Consider the following 16868-nt stretch of genomic DNA (forward strand, 5'->3'; position numbering starts at 1 on the left):
CAAATAGGGCTTGGGATGTGGCTCAGTGGTCAAGTGCCCCTGAATTTAATCCCGGGTACCTTCCCCCAAAATTAGAAAAATAAGGAAAAAATAAACAAACAAACAAAAAAAAAAATCAAGAAAAAAATGCAAAGTACCAGGGATCTGAGGTTTCTAGTTTAACAAATGGTCAATAATCATCTAATCTCATATATTAAACTCTTGATAAGATATGGGAAAATTCAATAAAAACTAACATTTTTTCCACTGTGTAGTAATTTACATAATTTACTTTCCATATGGAATAAGTGAACTGGTTTGAATTCTCTTCTCACATAGGGAATATTGCTTTAACCTCACTCTTCCTATAAAATATTGTCTAAACATTAGACAGTAAGTAGAATTGGATAACCATTAGACAAGCAGTAGGAGCTGTGAATTCCAGTTATTTATTTCCCTGTGAAGGCAGAATAAGCAGAAGCAGAACCTACTCAGGCTGAGGAGTCACAGGCAATGAATTCCAAACATCAGTATGTTGAGCTCAATGATGGTCACTTCATTCCTGCACTGGGCTTTGGCACAGTTAAACCTCAAGAGGTAACAGTAGGAAATTGGGTAGAGGGTTCAAAAGAAAGGAGACACAGGATGAATGGAATCCAATCTGGGTTGTCAAGTTACTTGCTTCCTGTGTGACTCTGGGGGTCTTAGATGGTCCTGTTTCTCCAGGCGAGAGCTATTCCATTATCAGGAAAGACAGTTTTCAGACATTGCTCTCCATCATTGCATGATGGTGTGGTCACCTACCAAGTGTTCTGACCACTCTAAGCCTCCACCCCCAATTTCAGTCTATTGACCAACTTGGTAGAAAAGATGAATGTCAGCACTCTGTTTGCACTGTGAATGGTTTCTTTCTTTATTTCTATACCTCAGGAAATATATTTTCCTCCCAAGAAGGCAAGAGCCCCAGACATCTGTTTAGCAAAATGTACCTGAGATGAAAAGCATAGAATAAATGATGGGGAATACTTCCTCTCCACTCTGAGGAAGGCTTCAGCATCTCACAGAAAATGCTGCACCTTGGTAGAGGAGAATTTTTTATGTGTTCTCAACTGTGGGAAATTTACCCGAATGTATAACAACCAGATAAGTCAAACGGTGACCTAAGAAGGGTGTTTGTCAATTAATCATCATTGGTTTTGTGTATTATATTGACAGATGACCCTCTGAAGTGGAGTGAGCTATGTTCACTATCCTGGAATGAATTTTGTATTCCATTATCATACTCTGACCACTTAATTATGTGGCAAGAAACTAAATTTCTAAAGTTTGAATTTAAAGATTGTTCTTCTGCAAGACTTAAGGAAATATCCAGTGAGCAAGTGTGAAGTCTTATGACAGGATTTGTGAAAATCTGTAGGGAAAAGTGTCATGAAGGGGACACTAGGGCTTCAGTCCTAGTCCAAGTGTCCTTATGCCAAACAAACTCAGGGCTAGAATCAGCAGAGGCCAGTAAAACCTAGGATGGCATTTATCTTGATCTCCTGGAAAAAGAAAGCTTCCAAAAATTTTTCAAACACAAAACATTGTGTTTGTTCTGCCTTTGTAATCTTTAAAAAATGAACTTTCAAGTCATACAAATTTTGTAGACCATACAATAATTGTCAACTTCACTCTTATTAAATCTTCCACAATAGAGAGTGAGTCAGCTTTAAGGCCTGATGTTTATGTGACTAATGCCTTATAAGATGAGTACAATTCCTTCTTTGTAACTCTGTATCATAAGAGTATACATTTGGGGCTGGGGAGTGCGCTTGCCTGGCATGTGTGGGGCGCTGGGTTCGATCCTCAGCACCACAGAAAACTAAAATAAAGATGTTGAGTCCACTGAAAACTGAAAAGAAATATTTTAAAAATTATCTCTTTCTCTCTCAAAAAAAAAAAATAGAGAGTATACTATTTTTTTCCAGCCAGTGTTTAGTTCTGTCTTACAGAGATACTGTTGTTTTCGAGAGTTAACATAGCATATTTCTCTTTTTTCCTGAGCCTATCATCAATGTTCCCTTGGCTGGCATCTGATTTTTCACTTTTTAAAAATAACACACAAGGAAACTGGCTATCCCTAAAGGGTATGAAGATTGGAATTTATTTATGTATTCTGCAGCCATGTTGATAGTCCAGTTGTGCCAGAGAAGTGGAAATGGTTGCCAAAGACCAGAGAAAATATGTGGAGAGTGCATTCAGGCATCAGTCCTTATTGAGAAATGCCCATGCGGAGGGTCCTGCAGTGACAGGCTGAATCACAGCACCTTCCTCCCTCACACTGCTTTTCCACGCAGGACTCCCTCCTCCTCATGATGTTTTGTGCTGTAATCACTGGCTAGGTGAGTGACACCCATTCTTTCCACATGCCCTCAGTTCTATCCCAGTTACCACAAACAGAGGGGTTTTATCCTAAATTTTTTTTATATTTTGATTTTATTTTACCTGACAATATATTGTTTTTTGACATATGGATGTAAATGTGGAGTAGACCTTATATTAATTTGAAAACCAGTCTTTTGAATGCACATGATTTGGGGATTCACAGTGATTTATTTATAAATTAAGGTGGAAAAGTTAAGTCAAATCCATTCCACTGCCTTTCCCATCCATATCACTCCTTGTTTCTCTTCATTCCTCTTCTCTAGTCCTCTGAACTTTGATTCTTTCCCTTCCCTTTCCCAGTTTTTGTGTTTGAATACATATCTTTACAGAACATTTGATATTTGGTTTTCTAGGACTGGCATATTTCACTTAGCATGATAGTTTTCAGATGTATCCAGTTACTGAAAAATGTCATCAATTCATTTTTTATGGCTGAGTAATATTCTACTGTGTATATAGACCACATTTTCTTTACCTATTCATCTGATGAAGGGCACCTAGGTTGGTTGCATAGTTCAGCTATTGTGAATTAAGGTGCTATAAACATTGATGTGAATTAACATATGCACATTAGAGAAAATATTAGGCCTTTGGTTTTGTGGGATTGGTTTATTTTGCTATGAAATATTCTCCAACTCCAACCATTTACTGACAAATGCCATAATTTTGCTCTTCTTTAATGCTGAGTAATATTTCATTCAGTATATATACCATATTCTCTTTATCCATTCATCTATTGAGGGCCACCTAGGTTGGTTCCATAGTCTAGTTATTGTGAATTGAACTGCTATAAACATTACTGTGGCTCATTACTGTAGTATGCTGATTTTAAGTCCTTTGGGTATAAACCAAGGAGTGGGATAGCTGGGTGAAATGGTGGTTCCATTCCCGATTTTCTGAGTAATCTCCATACTGCTTTCCATAGTGATTGCACCAATTTGCAGTCCCACCAGCAATGTATGTGTGTGCCTTTTCACCACATTCTCACCAACATTTATTTTTTGCCTGTATTCTTAATGATTGCCATTCTGATAGGAATGAGATGAAATTTTAGAGTAGTTTTGATTTGCATTTCTCTAATTGCTAGAGATGTTGAACACTTTTTCATATATTTGTTGATCAATTGTATTTCTTTTTCTGTGAAGTGTCTGTTCAGTTCCTTAGCCCATTTATTGATTGGGTTATTTGTTTATTTGGTGTTATGTTTTTTGAGGTCTTTATATATTCTAGAGATCAATGCTTTATTGAAGGTGTATGTGGTAAAGATTTTCTCCCAATCTGTAGGCCTTCTCCTTGCCTTATTAAATGTTTCCTTTGCTGAGAAGCTTTTTAATTTGAATCCATCCCATTTATTAATTCTTGATTTTACTTCTTGTGCTTTAAGGGTCTTGTTAAGGAAGTCAGATCCTAAACCAATGTGGTGAAGATTTGGGCCCGTTTTTTTCTTCTATTAGGCACAAGGTCTCTGTTCTAGTGCCTAGGTCAAGTCTTTGATGCACTTTGAGTTGATTTTTGTGCAGGATGAGAGATAGAGGTTTAATTTCATTTTGTTACATATGGATTTCTAGTTTAGCCACCACCATGTTTTGAAGAGGCAATCTTTTCCCCAGTGAATGTTTTTGGTACTCTTGTCTAGTATGAGATAACTGTATTTATGTGGGTTTGTCTCTGTGTCCTCTATTCTATACCATTGGTCTACAAGTCTATTTGGTGCCCATACCATGCCATTTTTTTGTCATTATAGCTCTGTAGTATAGTTTAAGGCCTGGTATTTTGATGCCTTCTGCTTCACTTTTCTTGCTAAGGATTGCTTTAGCTATTCTGGGTCTCTTATTTTTCTAAATAAATTTCATAATTGCTTATTTTATTTCTATGAAGAATCTCTTTGGAATTTTAATAAAAATTGCATTAAATCTGTATAATGTTTTTTTTTAATATGGCCATTTTGACTATATTAATTCTGCCTATCCAGGAGCATGAGAGATCTTTGCACAATAAGGCGGGGGGCACTAGGAAAGAATAGCATTATTTTAGATTAGCTAGAGTGAAGTAATGGGAGGAAAGGAGAGGGGATGTAGGGATAGGAAAGTTAGTAGGATCAAACAGACATTATGACTGTATGTATATATGTGACTACATGACCAATATGATTCTGCAACATTTTCACTCAGAAAAATGAGAAATTATATCCCATCTATGTATATCAAAGTGCATAAATGCATTCTACTGTCATGTATAAGTAATTAAAACAAGTTAAATTTTTTAAAAAAATTGATGTGACTGCATCACGGTAGTACATTGATTTTTAATTCCTCTAAATATACAACTGGAAGTGGTATAACTGGGTCAAATGGTTGTTCCATTCTAGTTTTTTGAGGGAGGAATCTCCATACTGCTTTCCAGCGGGGTTGCACCAATTTGCAGTCTCACAGGCAATGTATGTGTGTACCATTCCTCCACATCATCACCAACATTTAGTGTGACTTGTATTCTTGATAATTGCCATTCTGACAATAGTGAATTGAGCTCTCAATGTTGTAATAATTTGCATTTCTCTATATTCTAGAGATGTTGAACATTTTTCATGTTCTTGTTGACTTTTTGCATCTATTCTTGAGAAGTGTCTATTGTGTTCCTTTACTCCTTTGTTGATTGAGATGTTTGGTTTTTTAGTGTGGAAATTTTTGATCTTTATATATTCTTGAAATTAATGACTTACCTCCAATGTGGGTTGCAAGGATTTTCTCCCTTTCAAGAGGTTCAACAGAGCAGTATTGTATGTTAGGCTGCAGAAGCAGTAACATCCTCAGCAATATCTTATTTTATTTGCTTATATTAACAACATGCCAAGGAACCACTCTCCTGGAATACATGGAAAACGAATCTTTCCACAGGCAACATTATCTTGCCCTCATTTCCAATGTACACAAGAGAAAGTCAGGATCCTTTAAGATATTATATATTGGGCTGAGCACAGTGGCACATGCCTGTAATCCCAGTGTCTCAGAAGGCTGAGACAGGAAGATTGTGAGTTGAAAGCCAGCCTTAGAAACTCAGCAAGGCACTAAGCAATGCAGTAAGACCCTGTCTCTAAATAAAATGCAAAATTGGTTTGAGGATGTGGGTCAGTGGTCAAATGTCCCTGAGTTCAATCCCTGGTACTAAAAAAAAAGAAAAGATATTACATATCTGGATGTACAGGGCCAGGCTTGTTCTCATTATTTCATAATTGGCCAGGATTTGGGGAACAGAAATGGACATTCAGGGAAATGACATATTTCTATCCCCCCACTTTTAGAATGATATATCTACCTTTCTCTAGGAGACTGGAATTGTGTTGTTTCCTAGTATATATAGGGTGTCAATTTAATCAAAGTTCAGGGTACCATCCCCTTATCACAACTGAAAACCTTAGAAAATTATCTCAATAGCTTTTCTTGCACAAATATTTCTCATATGGTTTCAAAATTCACCATCGGGAATTTAGTATAATCTGTGTTTCTTCTTTGGGAGAAGATTTATAAAATCTTGCACAGTATTTCTTCTATAGTCATTCCATGAACTATTCACCTGCATTAATTATACTTAGTGACTTCATCACATAATTATTACATGATTATTCCTGTATGCTGTCTCCTGAGTCCTTCCGGAAACTCAATGAACTTGAATTGCTCCTGGGGTCCTGTGATGCCACTGGATTAGGATTTCTGTGTCTAGGCTTCCTGGATGCCAGACTCCTGTAATTAACTAGGGAAAACAGACAAAATTGGTTTGGGGTCATTACTCCAAATACTAAACTAACCCAAGGCATGGCCAAAGTTGGCTTTTGTGAGAACACTGATTCTGCTCATGATATTCAGAATTGCTCTTTGGCTACTTTGTCATGTTTTATATAGGAGAAAAGTGGGCCTTCAAAGTTCAGGGTACCATCCCCTTATCATGTTATTAAATAGTCTGAAGACAACACTGAAATATAAAATTTCTTCCAGTCTAATGAACTGTTCACTTTTCTCATGGTGAGTTATTTTTCATAGTATTATTCTCCAAAAAAAAAAAAAACCCTTCTGGTTATTCCTTTAGATTCCTAAGAGTAAGACCACAGAGTCCACCAAAATAGCTATAGAAGCTGGTTTCCGCCATATTGATTGTGCTTATGCATACCAAGTAGAAGAGGAGGTAGGACTGGCCATTAGAAGAAAGATTGCAGATGGCACTGTGAAGAGAGAAGACATATTCTATACTTCAAAGGTATTCTGTATACAGTGTAAAAATTACTGCAATATGATGTGAAGAAGTGAAATTATGTTAGGTGATGGGTTGTTAGAATGTGATTATTTTTACAATGTTTATTCACATATAAGATCCAGTATCAAAAACAGAGATGTATTATAAATTACTGTTCACAGTCTACAAATGTACGACTTTAAATTCTTTACTTTTATGAGTCTCCCTTCAGCTCTATGACTTTGTATTGTTTGTAGAATGAGATAGAGTTATGACCAGATTCTGGATTCATGATCTCCTGGGTGATTTTGTAAAATTTCTATCATTCTGAATATCTACTTTTACATTTGTCATTATCAAAGAACAATGTACGACAGTTCCATGGGTACAAAAGAAGATCTAGCTAAAGTATCTTGATTTGTGTCTAGCACATATTAAATATTCAAAATGTGTTTCTTTCAGTTCTGTAAACAAAAATATTTATTCTTATCTAACGAAATGAATGGATGAGATAGACTAACAATAGCTTTGTAATCTCTATGAATCACTATTCAGATATTAAATAATGTTATTGTTTGATAAAAATTATATCTCTTGATTAATTCCTTCCAAAGTTCAAACATTTTACAAATAATAACCAAAATATAATCCAGTTCACATGAACTGGTCAGATTAGTGGAACCAAAGACTTAAAGAGATATCATTCTTGTAATCAAGTTTCCAAGCAATTGACAAATAAATATCTTAATATGGATTTAAAGAAATATCCAAACTATGTTTTCTTACTTTAATCTCTGTAGCTATGGTCCACTTTTCATCGGCCAGAGCTGGTCCAATCTTGTTTGAAAAGGTCACTGAAGAAACATCATTTTGACTATGTTGACCTCTACCTTATTCATATCCCAACTGCGATTAAGGTAGGCAATTTGCATCATCAAACCTATTTAATTTCAGCCATCAGCATGACCCTCATTACCATGGGATGGTTGAATTTAGTTTCAATTATACAATTATGTAATTAGATCATATGAATTATAGAAAGTCCGGATTATGTCTAGATTCATGATTAGATGTAATCTTCAGAGACATCTCAATTCAATCATTATGTCTGGATATGGAGGTTTGGTTAGTTTTTGTCTCAGCCTTTTGCACTGATGGTTCATACGACTTTGGGACAGTTCAAATACCATGGTCATTAATATTAAAGAGGGTCTCTCCATCTTCCAACATGAAATCTTGAATTGAAACTTGATTGATGATCTTTGGTACACTTACTTATACCCACATGTGTTCAGGTAGATAAAGAAACTGTTTATCTTGGGTCATCACTGAAATCCATTATTGCTGAAGATCAAACCCATGCGTCCACTGAATTCCCAGTGAAAGGCTTTTCCCCAGGACAAAATATAGGGTCAGGAAATGTAACATGAGACCTCATTAGGTGATTAAGAAAATCATATAGAATTACAAATATAAATATATATATATATATATGTAATTATCTATATGTAATATAGGTATATGCATAGATACATGTAAAATTGAACATATAGATAATTTGATGTAAGAGAAGAATATAGGAAGCTAAGCACTGAAAGGTATTCCTTACACATTCACATGTAAACACTTTATAAATAGATGAGTATAGAGTGATGCTTTACTTATTTCAAGAAGGGTTAGTGTCCCTTCCCCTGGATATACCTAGCAGCATTACTGTGTGTGGACATATGAATTCAGCAGAGTTACTGTTATGATCACTTCTACTTCAGCCAGGGGAAGAGCTTTACCCAAAAGATGAAAATGGAAAAAATCTATATGACTCAGTGGATCTCTGTGCCACATGGGAGGTGAGTGCCTGAAGGAGTGACCTCACAGGAAGCCAAGTAGGTGACAGTTCATGCCAGCTCCTGTAATTATGGATCTAGAAATCATCATGTTTAAAAGAGGATTTTTGCTAGGGGGGTGGAGAGGAACACATTCCTGGAATGTAATGGAGAGAAATAGAGGAGGAGGACTGAGGACAATGAGGACATGACCCTCCTGCCTCCACATGCAGTCATGTGTGATGCCCTGAAGAGGACACAGGAATTCTTTTACTGGCTCTCAACGCCTTCCCATATAATTTTTACCATTTTTCTCCTCTTCACAATCAATTCATCAGCTTTGTTGTCATTTCTTGACAGTGCTCCTCTTAACAGTTCTGTCTTGCCTTCATAGTGACATAGTTGACTGTACATATGCCTCTTCCCAACCCCTTCCTCCCAAGGCCATGGAGAAGTGCAAGGACGCAGGATTGGCCAAGTCCATCGGGGTGTCCAACTTTAACCGCAGGCAGCTGGAGATGATCCTGCATAAACCAGGCCTCAAGTATAAGCCTGTCTGCAACCAGGTGAGAGCCCTGAGCCTCACTGCCATCTCTTATAACACTTCCTTGTATCTGTATCACTGCCAGGTGTCCATTGGTCCTGTCCTTCTGTTCATTCACATTTGTTGAACAGAAGAGTCTAGATTTAGTGCCACTATCTTGGATGGTGTGGAGGAGTCTCAATTGTACCTGTGCTGGGTGAATACTTAGTGAAAATGAGGGGAAGAACTTAGTGCCCAGGTTATGGAAGAATCAGTTGATCAAGAAGGGTGGTTGTTTATCTGACTTCAGAGGCAAGGTGAGCTTGTCCTTGAACAATGAAGGATGACCAGATCCTGGATGGGTGAATGTGCTGTGGGGGGAACTGTGTGTAGGAAAGAAGGTGAGTACATAGGAATGGGCAGTGAGCAAGAAAAGAGGGAACTTAGGAGATCAGTGAATAGGCTGTGTGTGGATGTTGGGTGCCTGAGTCTTTGTTATTTCTTATTTAGGTTCATGAATCCAGAGGCATATATACAGCAAAAGTAACTCAGAGCTTGTGAAAGTTAAAGGCCTAGGAGGAATTAACTTATTAATGATGGTACTGAAGTGGATGAAATATATTTCTATATTAATATCAGCATTTAGAATATACAGTTGACATCATGCCTGAGCCATTCTTACCTGCTTTCCTCCATGTTTTCTGATATAAAATCAACTGTGCCATTACATGTATTCTCTACATGTTTCTGTCTTCTCACTTATTATTTTACAACTTTCAGTCATGGATTATTGGTCTTTGGTTGGAAAACAGACCATATAAAATTCACAAATTTCATGTAAGTTGATTGAGCAGTATAAATTTCTAATATCAATGTTAAAAAATATAAAATAATTTTAGTATTAATTTTACCCCAATTTTTTAATCATGAAATTTTTTAAACAATCATAAAAAGTGAGAACATGACACAGGACATCCATATTTTTAAAATTTTTATCTAATATTTTTGACATGAGTTCACTGTAAAATGTTGATTTCTGTGGGTTTATCAGCATACTTATGTATAATATCTAAATCTCTTCAAGGTCAATTATACACTAGACTATTCACTTTTAGAAACTTCAGAGAATATCTCCTAGGAATGAAGATGATCTCTCACATAGCACATTTTCATTATTATATCTAAAGTTAATAGTAAGTCTTCTCACATCATCTAAATGCAATCTACATTCAAATTTCCCATTGCTTTTCTGAAATATCTTTTATAGTTATTCCCTTTTCCAGAATGCAACTTTGGTTTACATGTTTTTTTTCCTGTCATGTTTCTTAAGTTCTTTTCACATAGAATGTTCACCCGGAACTTTTCCACATATTGAACTAGGATTTTTTTTTTTAACTTATCATATGAGTTAACTTGTTTTTAAATTTCCATTTTCTGTCAGTTAGGAGTTGGATTTGAATTCCTTATGACAAATCAAGACCTTGGCAGTGGAGTCCTCATTATTGGGTTTGCATTTCAGTAGGAAATTTTTAAACATATGGCTCAGCGTTGCAAGAATGAATTTATTAGAGTAAGAAAAGGTAAAAGATGAAACTCTCAAAGATGAAAGCGAATCTTCACAGAGAGGAAAGAGATGTAATGCATATGTTCCTTGCCAGTTTTATTGGGAGTCACATGGAAGATTTCAGAGTCCTGCCTAGTTTCACCTCTTGACTGTTGACTGACAGTGGTGTTGCCTCAGATTTCCAAATCTCCATTGTACATGTTCTTGCCCTGTAGAAGGGGATTTTCCAGTCAGTGTCACTTTGTCCTATACTGACTGGTTCTAACTGGATCTTGGTCTTAGAGACTATGGTTAGGGGGAATTATTCTAAGCTCCCTGAGTTCTAGAATCTGGTTTTATTGCTTTTGATGAATAAATTTACCCAAAAGTCACCGGCAGAATATCTATCAAATGTCTTTCAAACATGTACTCATGAGTCTTTGACCAAATTTTTGATTTCTGGCACAATTAGAAGTCAAGGTTTCCATTTTTTTAAGTTAGCTTTTTTTTTTTAAAAAAAAATTTCTTTTCATATTAACATTAGCATTTAGTAGACTCAGATACCTTCTATCTTGTCCACTGCAGGTAGAATGTCATGTTTATCACAATCAGAAGAAACTGCTGGACTTCTGCAAATCAAAAGATATTGTTCTGGTGGCTTTTAGTGCTCTGGGAACTCAATGAGAAAAACGATGGTAATGAGAGCTTGAGGGAGTTTACCTAAAATGCTACTGTTTATGAACTACATATAGTCCTACAAGACTCAGTTTTTACAATATAACTCTCAACTGATTTTGGCAGAGGGGAAATTTTTCATTTCCGAGAAAATCCCATAAGACACTAATGCTGCTGCTCCAGGGACAGAATTTGAGGATCCCTATTTGGAGTGGTCCCAACAGACCTGTTATGTGAGTGGGTCCAGTGGTGCTTGCCTGTAAACCCAGTGATTTGGGAGGTTGTAACAGGATTAGGCATATGGATCAGTGGTAGAATACCTTTGGATTCAACTCACAGTAAACTGTATCCTACAAAAAAGAGAAACAAATGAAACCTCCTAATTAACTTGGCCTCAGCACCTAAGCATCTCTGTCTTTTCTTCCAGGGTTGACCAGAACTCCCCAGTTCTCTTGGATGACCCAGTTCTTGGTGCCTTGGCAAAAAAGCACAAGCAATCCCCAGCCCTGATTGCCCTCCGCTACCAGCTGCAGCGTGGGGTTGTAGTTCTGGACAAGAGTTTCAATGAGAACAGGATCAAAGAGAACATTCAGGTATAGAGGAGGGCTGTGGGCACTGGGGTTGTCACACAGACTCCTTTACATGTGTGCTTCTTTGTATACTCTAAGAATGTTTTTGTGCCAAGTCAATATCCTTAGCATGTCCTCCATATGTAAGATTTCAGGTGCTTTCAGAAGTGTGTTTTCTTACTCTACAATGCAACAGGCAGTATAGCAAAATAAATTAGGATTGGATAAAGCACAGGTTTTCAGTATTTCTAGCCATGCATATGTAAACCTGTGCAAGTGACATCTTTGTTTTTTTTAATATCCTGAAATGAGAATTTGGAATGGGTGATTTTTATTCCATAAATTATAATTTTATCTTACATTTCTCCAAATACTTGATATATTTTAATATTCATATATTTATTCAATTTGAATTTTTCACTGTTGACTGTCAGTTTATGAGTTGCTCATTGAATAGCTTGCTTTTCTTTTCATTTACAAGTAGGAAAATTTTATGAAACCATTACTTGGAGTAGTTGAAAAGAAAGCTCCCTCAATATTGAGGTCAATACAAAGAGCTTTTGTTACCTCATAATTCTATGATTTGCCTGTTTGCCTTGGCTCGGCCTGAACTCAGTGAATGTCTTTCAACTACCCTGGCTGCTCCTGTTCTGTAATGAACTCTCCTATGCATTTCCAGGACAATGTGCTCCCTCTGCTTCAGTCCTGCTTGCTCTGTTCTCTAGGGTGTCTGAGCTCCCCTCCATAGAAGTTCACATCCACCAGTTGATGACTCAGATTTCATCTCATCACATAGCCCTGTCTCCAGGTAGTGAATGGTTCATTGTAGAGCCTTCTCATGCCTCACCTCAGAATGGGCACATAGCTGCTTTCACCAAGTTCTAAAGGCCACCTAGTTAGAGACCAGGCAATATTCTGGAGATAGGGAAACATACATGGTCTCTTAGTGAAAGAAGCTGCAATTTCACATAAGAAAGAGTTTGGATACTGGGAGATGTGAATTACTGGGAGTAACATTTTTTGCAAACAATTGACCATTTTTATATTCTCTGGATATATTTTTCAGATTTAGATATATTTGTTGAAATATGTTCTCCCCAATTCCACTTTGAGTTCCATGCTCCTTTTGCTATATTTTCATGAAGAGAATTCCTTGTCTTATTTTTGTCTTTATGCCTTCATTTTGTGGTTGATGAATGTCATGTTTTTTCTTATAGTGGGAACTCAACAGTATTATATTACATTTCTTTACAAAACTTTTACAACTCTTAAATTCCACATTTAATTCAACTGCAGTTTTTTTAAATTATGAAATAAAAATCCAAATACACACATAATTTTTAAATGCCTAGCTAAACATCCCAACAAGAGGATTTACATTTCTGACTACTTTTCTATTAAAAAGAATCACTTTATCATTGTTGATGCAGATTGTCCTTGTTTGCTTTATATTTCATTGGAGCTCTTAATAAATTTGAAAGAAACTACTTTTGAAATTTAAAGATTCTAATCTATGATTGTGATATGAATTTCCAATATTTAGCTAGTCTTTAAACATATTGCACCAAACTTATCTATGAAGGCATTTCTGTAAATTCCGTTACATTTATTCATATAGGAGTGATAATTTTGATAATCTTTGAATAAAATATCCCTTTTCATTTTAAGAATTTCCAAGTGTGCAGAAGAGTTCACAGAAGAATGCAGAAAATGCTACTCATCCAATTCCTCAATTGTTGAATTTTACTCTCCTGTCATTTTTAAGGAAATTACCAAAGATTTAATTATCCATTTGTTTCAGTATGTTAGCAATTCCTGAAAATTTTCCATGTTTTAAATACCTAAAATTTAGACAAAGTGATTCTTGGAGCTAGGTCATTTGTTTTTTGAGCAGGATATTATTAGTACCTTAACAATTATTGACAAAAAGATGTTGAACAAAAGTCATTGTTGAAGTTTTTAATCTGTCCATTGATGGAATATAGAAAACAAACTGTATCCTTGAAAAATCATTGAATTATCTTATATAGTTCAAAACGTGGCCACTAGAGTTTTCTGGGTTTTTTAAAAAATGTATGACACTGTAATCTTGGAATAACATTAGCTTTATTTTGCTCAGTTTCTTTTTGCAATTTCTTTTTGTCTGTAGTTGTACAGTTTCTATATCTTATATGTCAAAAGTGATCTCTATTTGTCACCTGATATTCACAGACCATTTGAGTGTTCTTTTGATGTCTTTAGTAACTTTTGGAAACTTCTTAGATATTTTAAACGTTTCTGCAACAACATGATTTCATTAGATTTCCAAGAATTGCAATATGCAGTCTACATAGGCTAAAAACTTTCTACTCTGTGATAGGTTTTTGATTTCGAGTTGACTGCAGAAGACATGAAAGACCTAGATGGCCTGAACAGTAATTTTCGATATGTTACTTTCAAGCTGTAAGTAACTTTAGTAGACATGTGTCCTTTGGTTGTTATTTCAAGTCTTTCCCTCCTTTTCAGTACAGTTTTGATCAGAACCCAGACACTGTATTTGGCTTTCAAAAGGCTTCCATTGAGGAGAATATTTGGTTGTGAATTAAAAAATGTAGACATCTCAACTCAGTGGATAAAGTAGTTTTGAGAAGAGAGATTCAACAATGGAAGAATGTGCAGAGAAAACACCCTTGTTGAAGAGATTAATAGTCATGAAAAAATCTTTATTCCTTTTGATGCATTAGGGTTTTAGAATCTGGCATTGGACATACATTATAAGTGATGGTCAACAAGGAATATATTATGTTTCTTCTGCCTGTGGGAATGTTAATTCATAATAGAAATTAATGTGGTGGTGGTGTTTGAAAGGGGATTACATAATCCATGGTTACATGTGCTTAAATATTGGCTGGTTTATTGTTATCATTACTAATATTTTTGTCAATATAGATAAAATGAAGGATGAAGTAGGAACATAACATCAAGAGACAGTAAAAAGCAGTTGGAAATTCTTGTTACCTATTAAGTATTTCAAGAAGTAATGATTTTCTGTTCTATTGTTACTAAAGTATAGAGATGTAAATATTATATGGTGAGCTCCAGGGGTTTGCAGGTCTGTCTTACAAACAACATTCTTTCCATATCTGAATTTAGCACCATGCCATGTGTGATAGGCAGTGAGCAAAGAAATTAATGAATTAGTGAAATGGAAGTGAGATGGCTAGCAATATACTGTACACCTAAAATAGCTTTCGTATTGATCAGTATCTGAACTTGTCCTTATACTAAACATGGCATAAATGGATGTGTCATCCTTCACAATGTAACTAAATAAACGTGGTACAATCTGTTTCTGCTTTCACTGAGAATATGAAATAAGAAATGATTACTTTGATCGGTAGAGTGACTGATAGAGCTAAAGAAGATGAATATGAGTGGATTCTTTGTGAGATTTTTGTGTTCTGTTGTCAGGAAGGAAATAGAATTTGAATAATTAGTTATAACTATAAAACCATTTCCTAAAGCTATATTCATGATAGTAGATATGGCAGATTCTACAACCACCCAAGAAATATAATGGAGCTCCTTAGTGTCACTTCTTTTCCTTTGTAGAAATGGAGTCATTGAGTCTATGTCACACATTTTTATTTTTCATTTTAGTATGGATGACCACCCGAATTTTCCATTTGCTGATGAATATTAATCTGGACACCTTTGTCCTGAATTCTACTGGCATCCCTGACTTCAATTGTGATTCCAGAGGTGGCTCAGATGCTGATGATTGGACACATCGCTTCTGTTGTTAATCCATGCTTCTTAGCAACTCACATTCTGCTACAGCAAAGTTCACCAGTCCAGTAATTACATTTTTATCAATTTCTGAAAACAAAATAAACTTGTTTTCCTTAAGATTCTTTGTTACATTTATGACTAGTTTCTTTTTGACTCATTATGAACAAAAACTAATTTGGCTACCAGCCTGTAAGCAGGTGTTTGGGGATGCTAACACATTTCTGGGGTGGAAATAGATCGGGGTTCTCAGGCTCTAGGGAAGTAGTAATTGATATTTAGTATTCAGTGATTCTCTAGTTCATGGAGTAACAAGATAACACACTGCATTTAGGTCATGGTTCTTAATCTGCAAGATGAACCAGAGCTTCCTGAAACCGGGTATGAGGTTTTTCTTTCAGATGGTTGTCAAGGAGGTGAGAGGGGATCAGACCTGGAATTAGCATGAGGATTCAGATGTGCAAAGGTTGAAGAGGGAAGAGTGGAGCACTTCTCTGTTTGGAACTAATGGGCAAAAGGTTTTTCTTTTTTCCTTTTTGGTGCATATAATTATATATAGTGGCAGGATTCATGATTCCAAATATATGCATGCACATAACATGTGATCCATCTCATATCTCAGTAACTTTCCCTTCTTGGCCCTCCCCCTCCCCCTGATCTGCTTGCTCTCTCTTCATCTTCCTTCCATTATTATTATTTATTTTATGTGATATAAATGTACATGCATATTTATGGATGATTTGATTGATTGATCTACTTTGGTATATTTGTACATGGAAATAGCATAATAGGGTAGGTTTCATTCCCCAGTTACTTCCCCATGTCTTCCCTTTTCCCTTCCCTTCTTCCTCTTGATTCCCTTCCTCTACTCTGATGGTTTTCCTTTCACCAAATGTTCTTTTGATAATTATATTCTGCAGACAAAAAGAAACTTTTTGCATCCTTTATCCAATGCCAAACCTGGAGTCATGAACAGCATTAAAAAGAAAAGCTGAAATAATTTTAATTAGAATATGTTTGGAAATATTCATGTCAGTTAGGATGCATTTATAGGAAGGAATTTCATAAATCACTTGGAAATTTAGAATATAGAGTAATGTGAGAAAATGTTGGACTAGAAAAGCTCCAGTTTCTCCCATGGAAACAGCAGGAATCTATTAGACTCTGGTGAATTAACACTGTACATATTCTATGAACACTTAGTTGTTGAAAGCAACAAAGAAAGCAATGAAGAAAAATGAAATTCAGAATGGTAGACAATTTTAGAGTGGGTGCCAGCCATTGCCAAAACCTACTTTGCACAGTGTGGTCTTGTTCCGTAGGTAGTGTCAACAGACCTA

At 35.8% G+C, this 16868-nt stretch overlaps 1 pseudogene across 1 annotated transcript; it reads left to right on the forward strand.

Moving 5' to 3' along the window:
- The first annotated feature begins 492 nt into the window (after positions 1 to 492).
- On the forward strand, positions 493 to 15442 carry LOC308651003 (aldo-keto reductase family 1 member C1-like; annotated as a pseudogene). Its single transcript has 9 exons — positions 493 to 576; positions 6484 to 6651; positions 7428 to 7544; positions 8397 to 8474; positions 8894 to 9016; positions 11102 to 11211; positions 11619 to 11784; positions 14120 to 14202; positions 15400 to 15442. The product of its transcript is annotated as an aldo-keto reductase family 1 member C1-like (transcript).
- The last annotated feature ends 1426 nt before the right edge of the window (positions 15443 to 16868 follow it).

The sequence above is a fragment of the Spermophilus citellus genome, assembly GCF_964194105.1.
Source record: "Spermophilus citellus genome assembly, chromosome: 6".
Taxonomy (NCBI): Eukaryota; Metazoa; Chordata; class Mammalia; order Rodentia; family Sciuridae; genus Spermophilus; species Spermophilus citellus.